The sequence below is a fragment of the Rhinoraja longicauda genome, unplaced genomic scaffold, assembly GCF_053455715.1.
Source record: "Rhinoraja longicauda isolate Sanriku21f unplaced genomic scaffold, sRhiLon1.1 Scf000055, whole genome shotgun sequence".
Taxonomy (NCBI): Eukaryota; Metazoa; Chordata; class Chondrichthyes; order Rajiformes; family Arhynchobatidae; genus Rhinoraja; species Rhinoraja longicauda.
This window is the reverse complement of record NW_027601273.1, coordinates 524,438-549,030: the sequence shown is the minus strand read 5'-3', so window position 1 is coordinate 549,030 and position 24,593 is coordinate 524,438.

The window sequence follows — 24,593 nt, the reverse complement described above, 5'->3', positions numbered from 1 at the left end:
AAAGGCTGATGGCGGATGTCAGCATGGTTTTCTACGTGAGAGGTCGCGTCTCACAAATCTGATTGCATTTTATGAAGACGTGACCAAACAAGTTGTTGTGGACAGAGTTGAAAAGTTATATATATGGACTTCAGCAAAGCAGTCGACATGGTTGCACATGGTAGGCTGCTGTGGAAAGATACATCGCATGGGATCCAAGGAGACTTACATCAATCGATAGAAAAATATGAGCTGTTGCATTATGCGAGGTTTAACATCGGCAGGATGTTTGTAGATGATGCTGAGATATGTGGAGGGACAGGCAATATAGAGGCAGCAAAGTCTCTGCAGAATTACTTGGATAGATTGGGAGAGTGGGCAGAGAAGTGGCGAATGGATTATAGTGTAGCAAAGTGTGGAGTTATACATTTTTGGTAAAAAATAATAATGGTGCAAATTATTCGCTAAATGGGGAGGAAATCCAGAAATAGGAGGTGTAAAGGGGCTTGTTAATTTGTTAATGCTGTTAATTTGCAAGTCAAAGCGATAGTAAAGAAAGCAAACTCAATACTAGCATTTTTTTCACGAGGGCATGTATACAAAAACAGGGATGTAATGCTCAGGCTCTATAAGACTGCATTTGGAATATTTGAAAGGCTTGTATGGAGTGGATGTGGAGAGGATGTTTCCACTAGTGGAAGAGCCTAGGACTAGAGCTCATAACCTCAGACTTAAAGGAGTTCTTTTAGGAAGGAGATGAGGGGAAATTGCTTTCGTCAGCGGGTGGCGAATCTGTGCAATTCTTTGCCACATAAGGGTGCAGAGACCAAGTCAGTGGATATTTTTAAGACAAAAGTAGATAGATTTTTGATTAGTACAAGTGTCAGGGGTTATGGGGAGAAGGCGGGAGAATAGGGTTAGCAGGGAGAGATAGATTACCCATGATTGAATGGCGGAGTAGGAATATAGAGTTGGTGGTGGACATTAAGAGGAAAAGAACACCCCTGTCCCCTGTCTTAATCAATGGTGTGGGTGTGCAGCTTACCAGGGAGTACAAATTCCTTGGAGTGTATCTGGACAGTAAGCTGGACTGGTCCAGGAACGCTGGTCCATACAAGAAAGGACAGAGCCGGCTATACTTTTTAAGAAGGCTCCGTTCCTTCAACCTCTGGAGTGAGGTGCTGCAGTTGTTCTACCAATCGGTAGTAGCCAGTGCCATCTTCTTCGCTGCCGTGTCCTGGGGCACCAGGGCGAAGGACGCGGACGCCAATAGGATTAATAAACTCATCAGGAAGCTTGGCTCTGTCCTGGGGGCAGAGCTGCATTCATGGGAGTTGGTCTTGCAGGGGAGGATGCTCCTCAAACTGCGGAGCATCCTGGACAATACAGCTCACAGCCTCCATGACACACTGGTCAATCTGAAGAGCACCTTCAGCAACTGATTGGTCCACCAAGATTTAGGACAGAACGCCACAGAAGATCCTTCTTCCCTGTAGTTATCAATCTATACAACTCCTCCCCCTTCTGTCGTGGGGTAGAATGAGATTTAGACTGACACACTTCCCCAATCTTTGCACATCCCCAATCCTTTCCACTCGTCACTTTAATTTCATTAAATTTTGTTTCGGATCGGAAATCTTCACAGTTTCAGCTTCCTCTGTGTGCTACTGGAGTACGCAATGGGCCATTGGTTTGATAAAGTGAAAACTATGTCTTAAATCTCCTAATTTCTTATTTAAAAAATAAACATTGATTGAACACCATGCTTCAGATCATGATGGGAGAAGATAGGGTAAATACACAGTCATTTACCCAGAGTCAAGAACCACAGGACCTTGCTTTAAGATAAGAGGGAAACATTTTAATAGGGACATGATGAGCAACCTTTTCACATATAGGGCGGTTGATACTTAGAATAAGTTCCCAAATGAGGTGAGTTGAGGCAGGTACTATCATCTATATATTAAAACTCTTGACCCCAAAAACTTATCTCCCTGCTCTCCTTTTTTCATTACCCAGATCTCTCACCTCTCTTAGAGGATCACTTCACTCTGTCCAATGCTCAGAGAATATGGCACCAAATTAGGAAAGCTTGTGAGCTTCCGAATACGTCAATGCACGCCCCAATCTGGCATAACCACGCTTTCCCCCATCATTTACAGACACAGCGTTCAGAGAATGGAGCTGTAAAGGGATAGTTACAATAAAAGATCTTTACATAATTAGACACTTTGCATCATTTGATCAGCTACAATCCAAGTTCTCATTGCCCAAAACTCAATTCGACAAAACAATTCGCTTTTTGAGTCCCTGCCCGAAGACGACTCGTTGTCCAAAATTTTGCTGGGTCCCCCGGAAGCAAAGAACCTAATCTCATCTTTTGTAGGTATCTTTTCAAACAAACTAGATAAATCTACTTTAAAAATAAAACAAACCTGGGAAGAAGACCTTAACATTGAAATTGATGACGATGTCTGGAAGGTAGTACTGAAAAGTATAAAATCCTGTTCTATTAATTCTAGGCTACAACTGATTCAATTCAAGGTTATACACAGATTACACTACTCTAAGGTTAAGCTGCATAAAATCTTTCCTGATCTCTCACCTTTGTGTAATAGATGCAAGACCGCTGAGGGTACACTCGCTCACCACTTTTGGACTTGTCCAAAACTTCACAACTTTTGGTGTCTTTTATTTTAATGGTACTCCACTGTTTTAAACGTGACTTTAACTCCGGACCCTGAAACTGCTCTATTCGGGTATTCCACAACGCTTGAGAAGCTAGACCATAATGCTCGCACAATCTTGGTTTATGGTATGGTAATTGCCAACAGATGTATTTTGAAACTATGGAAATCAGACTCGGCTCCTCAGTTTGAGTCTTGGTTATGAGAATTAATGGGCATATTACACGTAGAGAGGTTGAGATATGAATTGTCTGGCAACCCTCAAAAGTTCTTCAACATATGGAACCCAGTGCTGCAGCATATTAAGGACAAGTAAAACTATCCCCTCAATGCCACATGCTTTTGTACCTTCTTTGAATCTAGCAGTGAAAATACTGAAATATTTGACTTGTGAAAATTACCTTGCCTCATGTTTTTGTGCTTTTGTCTTTTTTATCACATTGTCGTTATGTTTTTTAAAAATTTTATTTTTATTTATTTATTTGTTTGTTTTTGTTTGTTTGTTTTCATGATTATGTAGGGAAGGGGAGGGATGGGGTTTACTGTTGTTGTTATATGCACTGTAATCAATTAAATTAAAAATTAAAAAAATAAACATTAAAAAAAACAAAAAAAACTCTTGTTTGTTTGTTTGTTTGTTGTTCCTGAACTGAAGCCAAAACGGTACCAGATAGCACGACAATTTTAGGCCCGCCTAACTCACCGTTTCATTTTGGTGATAATGGAAGAGGTTTAATTGCAATCGGTGTTATATTTTTTAAGTTATTCACATTTTAAAGTTTGAATCTATCTCATAGGGAGGGAGTGGGAGGTAGGGGTTGGAGGGAGGGGGAAGGAGGGATGATAAGGGGGGTTGAGAAGGATGGGTAGGGGAGGGGGTGGGTGGGGAACGGGAAGGGGAGTGGGTGGGTGGAGGGGAGTAAGGGGAGGGAGGGGTAAAGGAGGGGGGAGAGGGAGAGGCGAGGGGGAGGGGGTGAGGAGAGGGTGCTGCATCAATGCGGGACAGGGTCTGGCCCAAAGAGTCCATTTGGTTCAGTCATATTTAAAATTCATATTTACAGGAATGCGCATAGGTAAAGTTTATACATATAAAATTCGTAAGGGATTGGACAGACTAGATGCAGGAAAATGTTCCCGGTGTTATTGGGAGTCCAAGAGACAGACTTCACAGTTTAAGAGTAAGACGTTAGCCATTTAGGACTGAAATGAGGAAAAACCTTTTCACCCATAGAGTTGTGAATCTGTGGGATTCTCTGCCAGTGGAGGCCATTTAACCGTATGATTTCAAGGGAAAGTTGAATTGGGGCTAACGGAATCAAGGGATCTGAGGAGAAAACAGGGACGTGGTATTGATTCTGGATGTTCAGCCATTATCATATTGATTGGCTTGCTCGAAGGGCCGCATACTCCTGCACCTATTTTCTATGTTGCATGTACTCTGTGTTTGTTTATGACTGTTAGCAGATCAACCTATCTCCTGGGATCAATAAAGTTCTATCGTATCGTATCGTTCCACGCTCTATATTTAAACTAAACGAAACTAAACATCCTTTGGACCCACTCCAACACCAGCACATCCCTCCTCAGATTGGAGCCCAAAACTACTTACAATACTCCAAATGCGGGTTCTCCATTCACCAACTCAACCCTCCGGATATATAAAGATGTTCTTACATTATAAGAATGTAATATAAGGGAAAATAAAACGAGAATAAAATTGAAAAGGCAGACCCTTTATAATGTGTACAACACTAACACCCTGTGGTGTCCCGCCTCAATTGCACGTCCTGTTATTTTGTGTCACTTTGACATTCGTCCCACATCTGTATTTACAGACATATGCATATCTTTTTGAATAAAATGGGTTTTGAAATCCAAAGCTAGCTTTATTTGTCGTAAGCAGGCGGTGCTTTGCTGTGATGAAGATCCATCATGAATTGTGGACCCATAGCTGACTTCTGATTAGTAGGAGTGTCAGGAGTTAATGAAAGAAGGCAGTTGAATGGGGTTGAAATGGAAAGATAGTTCAGCCATGATTGAATGATGGAGTAGACTCGATGTGTCGAAAGGCCTAATTTTGCTCCTCTATCGTATGAACATGAATAGGGGTCACAGTTTAAGAATAAGGGGTATGCCTTTTGGGACTGAGATAAGGACAAACGTTTTTCATCCAGAGAGTTGTGAGTGTGCGGAAATTATCTGCTACTGAAGGCAGTGGAGGCCAATTGATTGGATGTTTTCAAGTGAGAGTTAGATTTAGATCTTAGGGGTAACGGAAACAAGGGGTATGGCGAGAAAGCAGGAACGGGGTACAGGTTTTGAATGATCTGCAATGATCATATTGAATGGCGGTGCTGGCTCGTAAGGGCGAAGCACCTATTTCCTTTGTTTCTCTGAATTAAAGTGTTGTGGATAAAATACAGGGGACAAGGGGCAAGACACCAGTCGCTGGGAGTGTTGTCCACAAAATGACAGGGCCTGTAATTGCGGCGTGACGTCACTGGGTGGGAGTGTGTTGACCAAGAACTTGTCATTGTGCCATGAGGAGAGTCCACAGTTAATCGCAAGAACCTAAACAGCATGGATGTACAGAGGGATCTTGCAGTCGAAGGCCATAACTCCCTGAAAGCGGCAACAGAAGATGCTCTTGCCCTGTTGCCTACGTTTTGAAAAAACTTTTGCTTAATATGTTGAAAAAAACCACCTTTTTGAGTCATAGTAATACAGAGTAATACAATGTGGAAACAGGCCCTTCGGCCCAACTTGCCCACATATCGCAGCTACACTAGCCCCACCTGCCCGCGTTTGGACAATATCCCTCCAAACCTATCCTATCCATATACATGTCTGTGTAGGGATATACGGATTGGCCAGGTAGTCTAGAACCCTCGGTTTGGTTTACGGGTCACGTGGTGCGGGAGCGCGAGGTATTTGAGTGCCTGGCGCCAAACTAGAGTTAGAGATTAAATTAGCGAGCGAAGTTAGTGTTAGTCCAAGAGTAAGTACGTTGCGTTTGTCACGGGTTTTATCGACAATAAAGTCTTTGGATAATATCGCTCGTTTGGACTCACTACATTGGTGACCTCGAACGTAAGAATCGAAGCAGCAGCATGTCGCAGGCGTGAGCGAGCGCGGGCGAGATTCATCTACCGACGTTCTGGGCCCATCAGCAGCACCTGTGGTTTATGCAGGCAGAATCCCAGTTCCATTTTAAGAGGGTGGTGAAAGACCAGGAGAAGTTCCACCACCTGGTGAGCTGTCTGCAGTCGGAGGTGGCTGCGTGGGTCAGTCAATACCTAACCAGTCCACCCCAAACGGAGCAGGGACGTCAGGCTAGTGTTGGCCGACGTCTCGTTTGAACATCCGGTGGCGTTCGCTGAGAAAGCCGACGCGCTCGTCAGGGAGCGACACACCCGAGAGGACACGGTTAATCGGGTCTCGAGGCCCAGCGGCAGTCGGTGGAGCGGCCAAGAGAGCGATGCATCGGCCGCTATTTCGCAGTCAGCCCGCCAAGAAGGGGCTGCGGAACCTGTCTGTTGGTCGCGGGCTCGAGCAACAGGCCAGAATAGGCGCGGCTGGTGTTTCTTCCATCGGCGGTGGGGCAGTGAGGCTCGAAGCTGCAGATCCCCGTGTTCGTTTCCGGGAAATGCCTGGGCCGATCGAATGTAGAGGCAGTCTCGATTAGCCGTAATTGCCGCCTGTATGCGACGGACCAAGGTACCGGGATCGTTTTCCTGGTGGATACGGGAGCGGTTGTGAGTATTGTCCCCCCCTATGATTGCGAAGTTCAGGCGGGGGGGGAAGGGGCCGCCTCTCATTGCGGTGAACGGTAGCCCCATCCGCACTTACGGTAAAAGGGCTATGTCCCTGTCCTTCGAGTAAAGGACCGACCATTGGGATTTCATCGTTGCGGATGTGGGCCAGGCCATTTTGGGTGCGGATTTCCTATGGGCGTTTTCGTTGGTCGTAGACGTCCGCGGGAGGGGCCTGCAGCCCTCGGCTAGCGTACGGCCCCGAAGTACGGGGCCTGCGGCCCCTCCAAGCGCCGCCCCACCCAGTTCAGCGATCCAGGCCATTACCACGGCCCCCGGTCAGTTCGATGCGGTCCTAGCGGACTTCCCGCAGCTCCTCGTTCAGCGGTTCGATGCACCTTCCGAGAAGCATGGGGTCCTGCATTTCATTCCGACCGAGGGGCCGCCGGTTTTTGCCCGGGCACGGCGCATCCCACCCGACAAGCTGGCCATGGCTCGAGAGGAGTTCCTGAACTTGGAGAGGCTGGAAACTGTGCGGCCTTCGAGTAGTCAGTGGGCCTCCCCCTTGCATATGGTTTCCAAAGCATCTGGGGGGTGGAGACCATGTGGGGATTTCCGAAGACTTAACGCGGAAACACGGCCGGACCGCTACCCGATTCCGCACATACAGGACTTCTCAGCCAGCCTGGAGGGGGCTACAATTTTAGTGCGGGGATATCATCAGATCCCGGTCCACCCGCCGGACATTCCAAAGACGGCTACCATTACTCCGTTCGGGTTGTTTGAGTGGTTGCGCATGCCTTTCGGCCTTAAAAACGCAGCTCAGGCATTCCATCGTCTGATGGACCGTGTGGGTCGAGGTTTGCCGTTCGTGTTTATTTATCTCGATGACATTTATGTTGCCAGCCGTTCGGTCCAGGAGCACAGTCCACCTCCGCACAGTATTCCAAAGGCTGCAAGACCACGGCCTGATTCTCCATCCGTCCAAATGCCAATTCGGCCTGTCGGCGGTAGATTTTTTGGGTCACCGGGTTACACCGGCCGGTGCCACTCCTTTGCCATCTAAGGTGGACGCGGTCCGCTCTTTTCCACGCCCTACTACCATCAAGGGTTTGCAGGAATTCGTGGGCATGGTGAACTTTTATCACCGGTTCGTGCCTGCAGCAGCTCGGGTCATGCGCCCCCTTTTGCAATGCCTCGCGGGTAACCCCGGTGAGTTGGTCTGGTCCGCAGCTGCAGAGACGGCTTTTGTCGCGGTCACCCTCGCCAACGCCACCATGCTGGTGCACCCGCGCTCCTCCGCCCCCACGGCGCTGACGGTGGACGCCTCAGACGTGGCGGTGGGTAGGGTTTTGGAGCAGCAGGTCGAAGGTCAATGGCAGCCCCTGGCGTTTTTCAGCCGGCAGCTCTCGCGAGCCGAGCTCAAATATAGTGCGTTTGATAGGGAGCTCCTGGCCCTCTATTTAGCAGTCCGCCACTTCCGTTATTTTTTGGAAGGCCGCTCTTTTGTGGCCTACACGGATCACAAGCCTCTGACATTCGCTTTTGCTAAGGTTTCGGATCCGTGGTCGGCTCGCCAGCAGCGGCAGCTCACCCTGATTTCGGAGTTTACCACCGATGTCCGTCATATTGCGGGTAGGCTTAATGCTGTTGCTGATGCCCTGTCCCGGCCGGCCATTCCCTCCGTAGCCGCGGTAGGGGGACAGGTGGATTTCCAGGAGCTAGCGGAGGTTCAGCGCCTGGAAGGAACTTCCGAGGTGTACGCCTCCACAGCCTCGGGACTGCGTTTGGAACAGGTGGTGTGTGGCCCCACAGGTACCAAGTTGTGGTGTGACGTTTCCCTTTCACGCCCTCGCCCGGTGGTGCCGACCGCCCTGCGGCGTAAGGTTTTTGAGGCCATTCGTGGCCTGGCACATCCGTCTATCAGGGCGACTTCGGCCATGGTGGCCGCCCGGTTTGTCTGGCACGGCCTGCGGAAGCAGGTGGCAGCCTGGGCACGGGCCTGTATTCCGTGCCAAACCTCCAAAGTTCATCGCCATGTCCAGCCCCCGTACCAGAGATTCGAGGTTCCCCCAGTCCGTTTTTTCCACATCCATGTGGATTTGGTGGGTCCATTGCCATATTCCAGGGGTTATACTCATCTGCTGACGGTGGTGGATCGGTTTACACGTTGGCCGGAGGCGCTCCTATTGTCGGACACCTCGGCGGCTTCCTGTGCACGGGCCCTGGCGTTGCATTCGGTGGCCCGTTTCGGCGTACCGGCTATCATCACCACAGATCGGGGAGCCCAGTTCACCTCCTCCCTCTGGGCCGCGCTGGCACAGTTGTATGGGACTCGTTTACAGCAGACCACCGCCTACCAACCCAATCCAACGGGATGGCTGAGCGCTTCCATCGGCAGCTGAAGGCGTCCCTCTGTGCCCGACTGACCGGCCACGATTGGGCTGACCAGCTGCCTTGGGTCCTCCTCGGCATTCGTACGGCCCCAAAGGCCGAGCTAGGCACGTCCTCGGCCGAGCTCGTCTATGGTTCGCCCCTGTGGGCACCAGGTGACATCCTCCCTTCCGTCCCCGCCTTGCCGCCGCCCGTTACGTCGGTGTTGGGTTCTCTCCGGGCAAGGGTGGGTTCTCTGGCTCCAGTCACGACCTCCTGGCACGGAATCACGGCGGTCCACGTCCCGTCGGACTTGCGGGACTGTGATTTCGTGTTCCTGCGGAAAGATTCCCACCGCCCCCCTCTTCAGCCGGTTTATCAGGGCCCGTTTCAGGTAATGAAGAGAGGGGCTGTCACTTTTACCTTACAGGTGGGTAATCGCCACGAGCTCGTTTCAGTATCCCGGCTCAAGCCGGCCCATTTGGACCAGGACCTCCCTGTGTCGGTGGCCCAGCCGCCGCGCAGGGGCCGGCCAATGGTCGTCCCCCTGGTGCCGCCAGCGGCGCCTTGTTTTCCACCTCTCAGCCCCCCGCCGCCTATGGTTGGGCCCGGGCCCCCGTTCCCGATAAAGCGCTCTCCGACGCCTACGCCCTCCGCTTCCGTGGCCCCTCCAACTCCTCCGGCGGCGGCGTCCTCCCCGCCTCCCGTCACATTGGCGATATCGGGCTCCCCACTCCGTACGCGTTCCGGGAGGCAGATCCGTGAGGTACGGTTTCGAGGGTTCTAGGGGGGGGGTCATGTAGGGACATACGGATTAGCGGGGGGGTCTCGAACCCTCGGTTGGGCTAACGAGTCACGGGATGCGGGAGCGCGAGGTATAGTGGTGTCTGGCGCCAAACTCAAGAGATTAGATTAGATTATGTAAGCAGTTAAGTAGTGGTGTCCAAAGTAAGTGCGTTGCGCCTTGTTACGGTTTTTGCTATGAATAAAGTCTTTTGGATAATAACGCTCGTTTTGGACTCACTACACTACCCTTATTCTGAAACTGTGTCCACTGGTTATGGACACTCCCAACACTGGGTCACGTGTGGGGAGAGACTGGGGGTCAGGTGTGTGTGGGGGCTGGTGGTCAGGGGGTCAGGTGTGTGGGGGCGCGGGGTAGGGGTCAGGTGTGTCCGTGGTGCTAGCGGTCAAGTATGTGCGGGGGCAGGGGATCAGGTGTGTGGGTGAATTGGGGTTCTGGTGTGTGGGGGCTGTTGGTCCGGTGTGTGGTGGGTCTGGAGGCTCAGGTCCGTGGGGGGGACTAGGGGTCAGGTGTGAGGGGGGCTTTGGGCCAGATGTGTGGGGGCTGGGGGTCATGTGTGTGGGGGCGCAGGGGAGCAGGTGTCAGATGTATGGGGGACTGGGTGTCAGGTGTTGTGGGGCGACTGTTGGTAAAAGGTTTGGGGGTCTTAGGCTCATGCGTGTGGGGGATGGGGTCAGGTCCGTGGGAGGGTTGGGATCACGTGTTTAGGGGGGCTGGGGATCAGTGGTGTTGGGTGACAGGAGGTCAAGGGCTCAGGTGTGTGGGGGCTGGGGGTCAGGTGTGTGTGGGGTGCTTGGGGATCAGGTATTTGGGTGGGCTGGGGGGCCAGGGGATCACGTGTGTGTGTGGGGCATGGTGTCAGGGGCCACTTGTATGGGAGGGGGCGGGTGTCAGACGTGTGGGGGGCTGTGGGTCATGTATGTGGGTGGCTATTGTTCAGGTGTGTGGGGGGCTGGGTGTCGGGTGTGTGGGGGCTGGGTGTCAGGTGTGTGGGGGGCTGGATGTCAGGTGTGTTGGGGGCTGCGTGTCAGATTGTGGGTGGCTGTTGGTCAGGTGTGTGGGGGCTGAGGGAAAGGTTGTGGGGGGCTTGGGGTCAGGTGTGTGGGGGGTCTTGGGGGTCAGGGTTGTGGGAGGGCTGGGGGTCACTTGTGTGGCTGGCTAATTGTCAGGTGAGAGGGTGGCTGAGTGTCAGGTGTGTGGGGGTCTGTGGGTCAGGTGTGTGTGGGGGGCGGGATGGGGGTCAGGTGTGTGGGGGACTGTAGTTTACTTATGTGGGGTGGAGGGGCTGGGTGATAGTTGTGTGGGAGGGCTGGGTTCAGTGGTGTTGGGTGGTTGGGGGGCAGGTATGTGTGGGGGGGGTGGACAGGTGTGTGGAGGGTGGGGGCCTGATGTGTGGTGGGTCTTTGGGTCAGGTGTGTGGGAGGGGTCATGAATTTTGGTGCGTTGTGTGGCTCGGGGTCAGGTGTGTGGGCGGGCTGGGGTCAGTTTGTCAGTTGTGTGGGGGAGCTGCGGTTCATGTGTGTGAGGGCGCTGGGGCTCTGGTGCGTGGGGGGGGGGTGCTGGGGGCCAGGTGTGAGGGGGGCTGTGGGTCAGGCGTGTGGGGGGCTGGGGGTCAGGTGTGTTGGGTTCTGGGTAGAAGGTGTTTCGGGGGCTGGGGTTCAAGTGTCTGGGGTGCTGGGGGTCAGGTATGTGGGGGCTGGTAGTCAGGTGTGAGGGGGGGCTGGGGGTCAGGTGTGAAGGGGCGGGGGGGTCAGGTATGTGGGGGGGCTAGTGGTCAGGTGTGTGGAGGGCTGTGGGTCAGGTGTGTGGGGGTCAGGTGCTCAGGTGAGTAGGGGTTGAGCGTCTGATTTTTTAACGTTCAGGTTCAGGAACAGCTTCTTTCCTACAGCCATTCGGCTGTTAAACACTACAACCTCAAATAAGCTGGGAACTACAAAGACTATCTGTTATTATTGCACGATTAATGCTTATTTTTTGTGTGTACGTGTGTGCGTGAGTGCGTGTGTGTGTACGTGTGTGTGTGTTTATGTGTGTGTGCGTGCGTGCGTGCGTGCATGTGTGTGCGTGTGTGTGCGTGTGCGTGTGCGCGCGCGTGTGTGTGTGTATGTATATTTGTGGGAGAGTCTAGGACTATAGGTCATCGGCTCAGAAATCTTCTTTTAGGAAGCTGAGGAAGAATTTCTTTAGTCCGAGGGTGGTTAATCTGTTGGATTCATTGCCACAGAAGGCGGTGGCGCCCAAGTCAGTGGATATATTTGAGGAGGAGTAAAATAGATTCTTGATTAGAGTCATGGAGTCGTATAGTGACACAGTGTGGAAACAGGCCCTTCGGCCCAACTTGTCCACACCGACCAGCATGCCCCATCTACACCTGTCCCACCTGTCTGCGCCTGGTCAATATCCCTCCAAACCTGTCCTATCCATGTACCTATCTGTTTGTTAAACGATGGAATAGTCCCTGCCTAACCTACCTCCTCCGGCAGCTCGTTCCAAACACCCACCACACTTTTGTGTGAAAATGTTACCCCTCAGATTCCTACTAAATCTTCACTTTGCACCCATGTCCCCAGATCCTCGATTCCTCTACACTGGGCCCGAGACTTTGTGCGTCTCCTCGATCTATTCCCTTTATGATTTTATACACAGTGGGGGAGACTTCCTCGATCTCTTCTCTCCCCGCTGCGCCCAATGCCAGAGACCCATCGTAGACGTAAGTGTCTTGGGTAGAGAGGGAGAAGGGGAGGGAGAGGGAAGAGGGGAGAGGGAGAGAAGAGAGCGAGAGAGAGAGGGAGACAGAGAGAGGGAGAGGGAGAGAGAGAGGGAGACAGAAACATGGAAAAATAGGTGCAGGAGAAGGCCATTTTGGCCCTTCGTGCTAGCACCGCCAATCTCCCCACACACCTGACCCGCTGACCCCCCAGACAACTACCCCCAGCTCCCCCGCACAACTGACGCAGAGCCCCACCCCCACCCCGCTTACGCCCCCCCCCACATACTTGACCGCAAGCTCCACCAGGCACAAGTGACCTGAGCCCCCACACACACCTGACCTCCAGCGTCCCCCACGCACCTGACCCCTGACTCCATGACCCCCACACACCTGACCCCCTGATCCCCAGCCCACCCCCACACACATGCCCCCTGACCCTCAGCCCCCACACACACTTGAAACCCAGCCCCACCACACACCTGAACCGCAGCCCCCACACACGTATTACCCAGCCCCCCACACACCTGACCCCCCAGCCCCCCAAACACCTGACTCCCAGCCCCCCACACACACACACCTAACCCCCAGCCCCACACACAGTTGAACCCAGCCCCCTGCACACCTGACCCACAGCCCCCCACAAACTTGACATGCAGCATTCCACACAACTGACCCACCCGCGCACCTGACCTCCAGCGCCCCCACACCTGACCTCCACACACTTGACCCCTGACCCCAGCCCACCCACACACTGACCACCAGCCCGTCCAATCACCTGACCCCCAGCCCCTCATACACATGAACACCCATCCCACCCTCATCGAAACATAGAAATAGGTGCAGGAGTAGGCCATTCAGCCCTTCGAGCCAGCACCACCATTCAATATGTTCATGGCTGATCATCCAAAATCAGTACCCCGTTCCTGCTTTCTCCCCATATCCCTGAATTCATTTAGCCATAAGAGCTAAATCTAACTCTCTCTTGAAAACATCCAGATAATTGCCCTCCATTGCCTTCTGTGGCGGACAATTCCACAGATTCACAACTCTCTGGGTGAAAACGTATTTTTCATATCAGTTCTAAATAGCCTACCCTTATTCTTTAACTGTGACCCCTGGTTTTGGACTCCCCAACATCGGGTCACGTGTGTGGGGAGACTGTGGGCCAGGTATGTGTGGGGGCTGGGGGTCAGGTGGTCAGGTGTGTGTGGGGCATGGAGTCAGGGGGTCAGGTGTGTGGGGCGGGTGTTCAGGGGGTCAGATGTGCGGAGGGGCATGTAGTCAGGGGGTCAGGTGTGTGCGGGCGGGGGCTGGAGTTCAGGCGTGTGGCGTAATTGGGGTTCTGGTGTGTGGGAGCTGGTGATCAGGTGTGCAGCGGGACTGGGGGTCAGGTGTGTGGGGGGTACTGGGAGTCAGGTGTGTAGTGGGGCGGAGGGTAAATTGATCAGTTGCGTGGGGGTACTGGTGTTCAGGTGTATGGGGGGCTGGGGGTCATGTGTGTGGGGTTGCTGGGGATCAGGGGTCAGTTGTGTGGGCGAAGGGGTGTCAGATGTTGTGGGGTGTCTGGTGGTAAGAAGTTTAGGGGGCTTAGGCTCATGTGTGTGGGGGGGTGGGCCGGGGATGGGGGTCAGGTGTGTGGGGGTGGGGGTCAGGGATGTTGGGTGACGGGGGGGTCAGGGGGTCAGGTGTGTGGGTGAGCTGTGGTTCAGGAGTGTGGGGGGGGTGTGGAGGTCAGGTGTTTGGGTGGGATGGCGGTTAGGGGGCCACGTGTGTATGGAGATTAGGGGCGCTGGGTGTCAGGTATGTGGAGGGCTGGGTGTCAGTTGTGTTGGGGGTGGAGAGTCAGTGGTGTTGGGCGACTGGGGGTTCGGCGTGTGGAGGGTCCTGGGGTCAAGGGATCATGTGTGAGAGGGACCGGGTGTCAGATGTGTGGGGTGCTGGTGTTCGCTTGTTTGGGGCTGTGGGTTAGGTGTGTTGGGGCGAGGGGTCAGATGTGTGGGGGTTGGTTTCAGGTGTGTGTGGAGGGGGGGGGCTGCAGGTCAGATGTGTGGGTCATTACTTAATGTGGGGTGAAAGTGTGAAAGTTGTGTGGGAGGGCTGGGGTTCAGGGGTGTTGGGCGGGCTGGAGGACAGGTGAGTGGGCGGGCTGAGGTCAGTTTGTCAGTTGTGTGGGGGAGCTGCAGTTCATGTGTGTGAGGGGGCTGGGGTTCAGGTGTGTGGGAGCGCTGGGAGTGAAGTGGGTGGGGGGTTTGTAGCTCAGGTGTGTGGGGGTCAGGTGAGTGGGGGCTGGGAGTCAGTGGGCAGGTGTGTGGTGGGCTGGGGTTCAGGTGGTCAGGTGTTTGTCGGGGTCAGGCGTGTGGCGGTCAGGGTGTGAGGTGAGTGGGGAAGCTGGGGTCAACTGTGTAGGGGGACTGGTGTCAGGCATGTGTGTGGCTGGTTGTGAGGTGTGTGAGGTGTATTGGTCAGGTGTGTGGGGGGCTGGGGGTCAGGTGTGTGTGGGGGCTTGGGGGCAGGTGTGTGGGGGGCTGGGGGTCAGGTGTGTGGGGGCGCTTGGGGGCAGGTGTGTGGGTGGCTGGGGTCAATTGTGTGGGGGGCTGGGGGTTAGGTTTGTGTGGGGGGCTGGATTTCTGGTGTGTGTGAGGCTGGGGGTCCGGTGTGTGGGTGGGCTGGGGCTAGGGGTCAGGTTTGTGAGGGTCTCGGGTTTAGGTGTCTGGCAGGCTGGGGGTCAGGTGTGTGGAGGGCAGGGGGTCAGGTGTGTGGGGGCTGACGTTCAGGTGTTTGGCAGTTTGGGAGTCAGATATGTGGACGGCTGGGGGGACAGGTGTATGGCGGGGCTGGTGGTCAGGTATGTGGGGGGCTGGGGTTCAGGTGTGTGGGAGGGCTGGGGTTCAGGTGTCTGGAAGGGCTGGGGTCAGGTGTTTGGGGGGGCTGGTGGCTGGGGTTCAGGTGTTTGAGGGGCTGGGTGTCAGGTGTGTGGGGGGCTGAGGGTCAGGTGTGTGGGGGGTCTGGGATCAGTTGATCAGGTGTGTGTGGGGGCTGGGGAACAGGTGTGTGGGGGGCTGGATGACAAGGTCGTCAGGTGTGTGGTGGGGGCTGGGGATCAGGGGGTTCGGCTGTGTGAGGGGGCTGGGGGACAGGAGTTTGGGGGATCAGGTTGTTAGATGTGTGGAGGTCTGGGTATCAGTTGGTCAGGTTTTGTGGGTCTGGGGGCAGGGGGCCTGATGTATAGGAGTGTCAAGAGGTCCGATGTGTGGGGGCTGGTGTTCAGGTGAGTAGTGGGCAGGATGTGAGATGTGTGGGTTGGGGTGCGGATCAGGTGTCCGGCGGCGCTGGGGGTTAGGTGTGTAGGGGGGCTGGGTTTCAGGTGTGTGGTGAGGCTGTGTTGTCAGGGGACGGGTGTGTGGTGGGGCTCGGTGTCAGGTGTGTTGTGGGGCTGGGGATCAGGTGTGTGGGGCGAGGTGTCAGGTTTGTGGGGGCGAGGGGTCAGGTGTGGGCGTATCTGGGATCAGGCGGTCAGGTGTCTGGGGATACTGGGGGTCATGTGTGTGAGGGGCTGGTTTCGTGTGTGTGGTGAGTCATACGTCAACTGCTTGGGGGACGGGACGTCAGCTGTTTGGTGGACGGGCTTGGTTTCAGGTGTGTGGGGGGCCGCGGTTAGGTGTGCGGGAGGGCTGGGGGTCCCACCTGTGGTGTGCTGGTTGTCAGGTATGTGGGGGGGGGCTGGGAGTCAGGTGTGTGGGGGGGGCTGGGGTCAAGTGTGTGGGGGGGTGGATTTCAGGTGTGTGGGGGACTGGGGGTCATGTGGGTGGGAGGGCTGGTGGTCAGGTGCGTGGGCGGCTGGGGGCTGGGGGTCAGGTGTGTGGCAGGCAGGGGTTCAGGTGTGTGGGGGAGGCTGAGGGTCAGGCGTTCGAGGGGCTGGGAGTCAGGTGCTTGGAATCATCTTTGATCAAACCCTTTCCTTCGACAAACACATCAAACACATCACAAAGACAGCCTTCTTCCACCTCAAAAACATTGCCCGTCTCCGTCCATCCCTCTCCTCCACAGCTGCAGAAACCCTCATTCACGCCTTCATCACCTCCCGTCTGGACTACTGCAACAGCCTCCTCTATGTCTCACCCTCAAAAATCAGGGGTTCAGGTGTGTGAAGGTGCTGGGTGACAGGCCAAACACCTGTCAGGGTGTCAGGTGTGTGGAGGGCTGATATCAGTTGGACAGGTTGTGAGGGCTGCGGGCAGGGAGTCTGGGATTGTTGACGGGGGTCAGGAGGTCCGATGTGTGGTGGGGTGGGGTTCAGGTTGTGGGGGACTACATGTCAGGTGTGTGGGGGGGGCTGGTGTTCATGTCTGTGGAGGGGGTGTGCGTGTCAGATGTGTGGGGTCGGCTGGGGGGTCTGGTGTCCGGGGGCGCTGGGGGTTAGGTGAGTGGGGGTGCGGGCTGTGTTTCAGTTGTGTGGTGAGGCTGGGTGTCATGGGGCACTTGTGTGGTGGGGCTCGGTGACGGATCAGTTCTGGGGCTGTGGGTCAGATGTGTCGGGGTGAGAGGTTAGGTGTGTGGGTGTCTGGGATGATGGGGGTCAGATGTCTGGGCTAACTGCGGGGTCATGATTGTGGGGGGATTGTGTCGTGATTGTGGTGCGTTAGTGGGTCCGGCGTGTGGGGGGCTGGACGTCCGCTGTATGGGGTTCGGGTGGTCAGGTGTATGGGGGGGGCAGGGGGTCAGGTGTGTGAGGGGCTGTGGTTCATGTGTGGGAGGGCTGGGGTCAGGTGTGTGGCGGGCTGTGGTTCAGGTGTGCGTGGGGGGCTGGAGGCTGGGAGTCAGGTGTGCAGCGGGTTGGGGTTCAGATATGTGTGGAGGGGCTTAAGTTCAGGTGTGAGTGGGGCTGGGGTTCAGGTGTTAGAGCGGTTGGATTTCAGGTATGTCGGAGGGCTGGAGGTCAGGTGTGTGGGGCGTTGGGTTTCAGCAGTTTGGCGCGCTGGGGGTTAGGTGTGTTGGGGGGCTGGGTGTCAGGGGTTCAGCTGTGTGTGGGGGCTCCTGGCCAGAGTTGTGGGGGGTGCCTGGAGGTCAGGATTGTAGAGGGGGCTACGGGAGAGGTGTGTGGGAAATGGGTGTCAGGTAGGGCTTGGGGCAAGGGGGGCAGTTTCGTAGGGGGGGTGGGGGTTCAGTGGGTCAGGTGTGTGGGGGGGCTAGGAGTCAGGTGTGTGGCGGGGCTGGAGGTCGTGTATTTGGGTGGCTGGGTATCGGTTGTTTGAGGGGATGGTGGTCTGGTGCTTGAGGGGGCTGAGTGTCAAGGGGTAAGGTATGTAGTGTGCTGAGGCCCAGGTGTGTGTGGCGTCATGTGCGTGCGGGGGTTGCGTGTCTGGTATGTGGGGCGCCGTGGTCAGGTGTGTGGGGGAGGGTTGGGTGTCAGGTGTGTGGCAGGGCTGGGGGTCGTGCGTGTTGGGGGCTGAGGGGTCAGATGTGTGGAGAGCTGGGGTTCAGGTGAGTGGAGGGCTGAGTGTCAGGTGTCTGCGGGGCTGGAGGCTCGGGTGTGTGCGGGGCTGGGTGTCGGGTGTGTGGGGAGCTTGGGGTTAGGTGAGTAGGGGGGTTTGGAGGTCAGTTGTGTGGGTGGGCTGTGGGTTAGATATTTTGGGGATGCAGCTCAGGTGTGTGGGGTCTGGGGTGAAGTGTGTGTAGGGGGTCTGGGTGTCAGGTGCTTGGTGGGGCTTGTGGTTCGTTTTGTAGGAGGGCTGGGTGTGTGGGGGGGGGCGGGGGGCAGGTGTGGGGGGCCGCTGGTGGTCAGGAGTTTGGGGGATTTGGTGTCAGGTCTGTAGGGGGGTGAGTTTCAGGAGTGTGATGAGGCTGGGTGTCAGGGGGCAGGTGTGTGGTGGGGCTGGGTGACAGGTCTGTTGTGGAGCCGGGGGGTCAGGTGTGTGGGGCGAGGGGTCAGGTGTGTGGGGGCGAGGGGTCAAGTGTGTGACTGTCTGGGATCAGGGGGTCAGGTGTCTGGGGTTACTGGGGGTCATGTGTGTGCGGGGCTGCTTTCGTGTGTGTGGTGAGTCAGTTGGTCATGTGTGTGGGGATCTGGCCGTCAGCTGCTTGGGAGTCGGGAGGTCAGGTGTTTTGCGGGCGCTGGAGGACAGGTGTGTGTGGGGCTGGGGCTCAGATGTGTGGGGCCTGGGTTTCAGGTGTGTGGGAGGCTGGAGGTCATGTGCGTGGTAGGGCTGAGGGTCAGGTGTGTGGGGGGATGTGGGCAGGGTTTTAGGTGTGTGGGGGTCTGGGGAACAGGTGTCTGCGGGGCTGGGTGACAAGGTGGTCAGGTGTGTCAGGGGGAGGCAAAGTATCAGGGGTTCAGGTGTGTGATGGGCCTGGGGACAGGCGTGTGAGGGGCTGTTGTTCAGGTGTGTGGCAGGCTGGGGGTCAGGTGTGTGGGAGGGCTAGGGGTCAGGTCAAACACCTGTCACGGTGTCAGGTCTGTGGAGGGCTGGTGTCAGTTGGTCAGGATATGGGGGGCTGCGGGCAGGGGTCTGGAGGTCCGATGTGTGGGGGGGCTGGGGTTCAGGTGTGTGGGAGGCTTGATGTCAGGTGTGTGGGGGGCTGATGGTTAAGTCTGTGGGTGGTCTGGGTGGCAGATATTTGGGGTGGGGGTGGGGTCTGGTGTCAGGGGGCGGTGGGGGTTAGGTGTGGGGGGGGGTGGGTTTCAGGTGTGTGGTGAGGCTGTGTGTCATAGGGCAGGTGTGTGGTGGGGCTCGGTGTCAGATCTGTTCTGGTGCTGGGGGTCAGGTGTGTCGGGGCGAGGGGTTAATGTGTGGGTGTCTGGGATCAGTGGGTCAGGTGTCTGGTGTTCCTGGGCGTCATGTGTGTGGGGGAATGGTGTCGTGTGTGCGGTGCGTTAGTGGGTCAGGTGTGTGGGGGGCTGGGTGAGGATCAGGGTTTCAGGTGTGTGAGGGGATGGGGGTCAGGTTTGTCCGGGTCTGGGGCTCAGGGGGTCAGGTGTGTGTGGGACGATCGGGGTCAGGGTTGTGGGTGGTACCTGGAGGTCAGGATTGTAGGGGGGCTAGGGGAGAGGTGTGTGGGAGATGGGTGCCAGGTGCCTGGGGGGCTTTGGGCTAGATGGGCAGGTAAGTAGTGGTGGGGGGCTGAGGTTCAGTGGGTCAGGTGTGTGGGGGTGCTAAGAGTCAGGTGTGTAACGGGGCTGGAGGTCGTGCATCTGTGTGGCTGGGTGTCGAGTGTGTGGGGGGCTGATGGTCAGGTGTGTGAGGGGGCTGGGGATCAAGAGGTCGGGTATGTAGGGTGCTGGGGCCAAGGTGTATGGGGCGTCAGGGGGTCACATTTAGTGAGGGTTGGGGGTCGGTTGTGTTGGGGGCCGCGTTCAGGTGAGTGGCAGGCTGGAGTTCAGGTGTATGGGGGGTGGGGCGTCAGCTGTGTGGCGGTCGGGTGGTCAGGTGTGCGCGGGGCCGGGTTTCAGGTGTGTGAGGGCTGCTTGTCAGGTTTGTGAGGGGGTGGCTGGGGGTCAGGTGTGTGGGGGGAGGGCTGGTGGTCAGGTGTGTGGGGTGGCAGGGTCAGTTGTTCAGGTCTGTGGGTTGCTGTGGCCCAGGTGTCTGGGGCGTCAGGTTTATGTGTGGGGGGTGCGGGTCGGTGTGTGGGGGGCCATGGTCAGGTGTGTGGGGGAGGGTTGGGTGTCAGGTGTGTGGCGGGGCTGGGGGTCATGCGTGTTTGGGGCTGAGGGGTCAGATGTGTGGTGGGCTGGGTTCAGGTGAGTGGAGGTCTGTGTCAGGTGGGTGGGGGGCTGGGGGCCGGGTGTGTGGGGAGCTTGGTGTCAGGTGTATGTGGGGGGGGGGTTGGAGGTCAGCTGTGTGGGTGGGCTGTGGGTCAGTTATTTTGGGGATGCAGGTCAGTTGTGTGGGGTCTGGAGTGAAGTGTGTGTAGGGGGGCTGGACGTCTGGTGTTTGGTGGGGCTTGGGGTTCGTTTTGTAGGAGGGCTGGGCGTTACTTGTGTGGTGGGGCTGGGTGACAGGTCTGTTGTGGGGCTGGGGGCCAGGTGAGTGGGGCGAGGGGTCATGTGTGTGGGGGCGAGCGGTCAGGTGTGTGGATGTCTGGCATCAGGGGGTCAGGTGTCTGGGGTTACTGCGGATCATGTGTGTGCGGGGCTGCTTTCGTGTGTGTGGTGAGTCAGTGGATCAGGCGTGTGTGCTGCTGGGCGTCAGCTGCGTGGGAGTCGGGAGGTCAGGTATTTGGGGGCGCTGGGAGTCAGGTGTGTGAGGGGCTGAAGGTCCGATGTGTGGGGGGTGGGTTTCAATTGTGTGGGGGGCTGGGGGGGTCAGGTGAGTGAGGGGCTGGGGTTCAGATGTATGGCAGGCTGGGGGCAGGTATGTGGGAGGGCTGGGGTTCAGGTGTGTGGCGGACTGGGGTTCAGGTGTTTGAGAGGGCAGGGGGTCAGGTGTGTGCGGCGCTGGGTGTCAGGTGTGTGGGGGGAAGGTGGGATCATGGGTTCAGGTGTGTGAGGGGATGGGGGTCCGGTATGTAGCGGTCCGGTGCTCAGTGGGTCAGTTGTGTGTGGGGGGCTCGGATCAGGGTTGTGAGGAGGTGCCTGGCGGTCAGGATTGTAGAGGGGGTTGGGGGAGAGGTGTGTGGTGTCTGGGGGGCTTCGGGCAAGGGGTCAGGTGTGTAGAGCGGCTGGGGTTCAGTGGGTCCGGTGTGTGGGGGTGGTAGGTCAGGTGTGTGGCGGAGCTGGAGGTCATGTACCTGGGTGGCTGGGTGTCAGGTGGGGGCTAGAGGTCAAGGGGTCAGGTGTGTGGGGGTCGGGTGGTCAGGTATGTGGGGGAATGGTGGTCGGGTGTGCGCGGGACTGAGGTTCAGGTGCGTGGGAGGGCTTGGGTCCGATGTGTGGGGGGCAGGGGACAAGTGTGCGGGGGTTTGGGCGTCAGCTCTGTGGCGGTCGGGTGGTCAGGTGTGCGCGGGGCCGTGTTTCAGGTGTGTGGGGGGCTGGGGGTCAGGTGCGTGGGAGGGCTGGGGTTCAGGTGTGTGGGGGGGTGTGGGCAGGGTTTTAGGTGTGTGAGGGTTTGGGGAACAGGTGTCTGGGGAGCTGGGTTACAAGGTGGTCAGGTGTGTGGGAGGGGAGACAAGGGATCAGGGGTTCAGGTGTGTGATGGGGCTGGGGTCAGGTCAAACACCTGTCAGGGTGTCAGGTCTGTGGAGGGCTGGTGCCAGTTGGTCAGGATATGGGGGGCTGCGGGCAGGGGGCTGGAGGTCCGATATGTGGGTGCGGGGCTGGGGTTCAGGTGTGTGGTGAGGCTGTGTGTCATAGGGCATGTGTGTGGTGGGGCTCCGTGTCAGATCTGTTCTGGTGCTTGGGGTCAGGTGTGTCGGGGCGAGGGGTTAGTGTGTGGGTGTCTGGGATCAGGGGGTCAGGTGTCTGGTGTTACTGGGGGTCATGTGTGTGGGGGAATGATGTCGTGTGTGTGGTGCGTTAGTGGGTCAGGTGTGTGGGGGGGGCTGGGTGAGGATCAGGGTTTCAGGTGCGTGAGGGGATGGGGGTCAGGTATGTAGGGGTCTGGGGCTCAGAGGGTCAGGTGTGTGTGGGAGGCTCGGGGTCAGGGTTGTGGGTGCTGCCTGGAGGTCTGGATTGTAGGGGGGATAGGGGAAAGGTGTGTGGGAGATGGGTGCCAGGTGCCTGGGGGGGCCTTGGGCAAGATGGGCAGGTAAGTAGGGGGTGGGGGGGCTGGGGTTCAGTGGGTCAGGTGTGTGGGGGTGCTAGAAGTCAGGTGTGTGGCGGCGCTGGAGGTCGTTTATCTGGGTGGCTGAGTGTCGGGTGTGTGGGGGGCTGATGGTCAGGTGTGTGAGGGGGCTGGGGATCAAGAGGTCAGGTATGTAGGGTGCTGGGGCCCAGGTGTATGGGGCGTCAGGGGGTCACATTTAGTGGGGGGGTGGGGGTCGGTTGTGTTGGGGGCCGCGGTCAGGTGTGTGGCAGGCTGGAGTTCAGGTGTGTGGGGGGTGGGGCGTCAGCTGCGTGGCGGTCGGGTGGTCAGGTGTGCGCGGGTCTGGGGTTCAGATGTGTGGTACGGGCGGGAGTCAGAGGTGCGGGGGGCTGAGGGGTCAGGTTTATGGAGGGCTGAGGTCAGGTGTGCTGGGGGCACTGAGTCAGGTGTGTAGTGGCTGTGTTTCAGGTGTGTGCGGGGGGCTGAGGGACAGGTGTCCGGGGGGCTGGGTGACAAGTTGTTCAGGTGTGTGAGGAGCATTGGGTCAGGTGTGTGGTGGGGGGCTGTGGTTCAGGTTTTTGCGGTGCTGGGTTTCAGGTGTTTGCGGGGCTGGGGTTTAGGTGTGTGGGAGGCTGGGGATCAGGTGCATACGGGGCTGAGGGACTAGTGTCCGGGGGGGCAGGTGTGTGGGGGTGGGTTGAACGGATCAGGTATGTTGGGGGGCTGGTTGGCTGGGGAGCGTGGTTCAAACATGTGGGGGGGGGCGGCTGTGGGGCACATGTGTGGTGCGCTGTGTGTCATGTGTATGTGGTACTAATGTTCAGAGGTCAGGTATGTGGGGACTGGGGTTCATGTGTGTGGACTCTGGGGTCACCTGTCTGGTGAGAGCTGTGGTCAGATGCATGGGAGGCTGTGTTTCAGGTGTGGGGTCTGTGGGTCAGGGTGTCAGATGTGTGGGGGTCAGGACGTCCGGTGAGTGGGGTCTTGGGGTCAGGTACGCAGGGGGCTGGAGGTCACGTGTGCGGGGGGAATGGGGGTCAGGTATATGGGGGACTGGAGGTGAGGTTTGTGTGGGGGTTGGGTTCAGGTGTGTGGGGGGGGCTGTCTGTCAGGTGCGTGGGGGGCTGGGCGGCAGATTTGTGGGGTGATGGAAGTCAGGTATGTGAGGGGTGTGGGGGCCAGGTGTGTGATGGGGCTCTGGGTCAAATGTTGGGAGGGGTCAGATATGTTGGGCAGCTGGGGGTCAGGTTTGTGAGGGGCTGGGGGTCAGGTGTTTGGGGGTTTGGGCGTCAGGTGTGTGTGGGGAACTGAGGGTTGGGTGTGTTGGGAGGCTGGGTTTTAGCTTTGTGAGGGGCTGGTGGTCTTTTGTGTGACGGTCTGTGGGTCAGGTGTGTGTGGGGAGCTGAGAGGCATGTGTGTGGGAGGCTGGGGGTCTGGTTTGTGGGGGGCTGGGGTTCAGGTGTGTGGGCGGCTCAGGGTGAGGTGTGTGGGGAGTCAGGGTGTCAGCTGTGTGCAGGGATGGGGTTCAGGGTGTGGGAGGTGTGAGGGCCAGATGTGTAGGGGGCAGGGGTTCAGGTGTGTCAGAGGGGTGGGGATCAGGGGTGTGGGTGGGTCAGGGGATCATGTGTGTGGAGGGCTGAGGTCAGGTCTGTTGTGGGCAATGGGTCATGTGTGTGGGGGGCTGTGGGGTCAGGTGTGTGGGGGGCTGGTGTGAGGTGTGGGGGGGGGGCTGAGCGGCTCTGGTGTGTGGGTGTCTGTGGATCAGTTGTGAGGGGTCTGCTGATCATCTATGTGGGGGGGAAGAGGGGGTCAGGTGTGTGGGGGCTGGGGTTCAGATGTATGTGGGCAGGGTTCACGTGTGTGTGAGGGGCTGAGGTCAGGTGTATGGGGGGCTGTGGGTCAGGTGTGTGGGGGCTGGGGGCCAGGCATGCAGGGGGCTGGTGGTCAGGTGCCTGCGGGGTTGGGGTTCAGGTTTGTGGGGGTCTGGTTGTCCGTTGTGTGGGGGGCTGGGGGTCAGGATGTCAGGCGAGTGGGGGTCTGGGGATCAAGTGTGCGGGGGGACTGGGAGTCAGGTATCTGGGGTCAGGTGTGTGTGGGGGATTGGCTGTCAGTTGCGTGGGGGGCTGGGGGTCAGGTTTGTGGGTGGATGGGGCAGGTGTGTGGGGGTCTGGGGATCAGGTGTGTGCGGGGCCGTGGGTCAGTGGGTCAGGTGTGTGAAGGGTGCGGGGGCCAGGTGTGTGATGAGGCTTTGGGTCATATGTTGGGCGGGTCAGATGTTTTGGGCGGCTGGGTGTCAGGTTTGTGAGGGGCTGGGGGTCAGGTGTGTGGGGGTCTGGGGGTCAGGTGTGTGAGGGGAGCTGGGGGTTATGTGTGTGTGAGGCTGGTGGTCCGGTTCCTGGGGGGCTGGTGTTCAGGGGTGTGGGGGGGGGCAGGGTCAGGTATGTGGGAGTCAGAGAGTCAGCTGTGTGCGGGGCTGGTGTGTAGGTCTGCTGGGGGCAGGGGGTACTGTGTGTGGGGGCTCGGGTTCAGGTGTGTGCTGTGCTGGAGTTCAGGCCTGTACGGGGCTGGGGTTCAGGTGTGTGGGGAGGGTCTGGGGGTCCGCTACGTTGG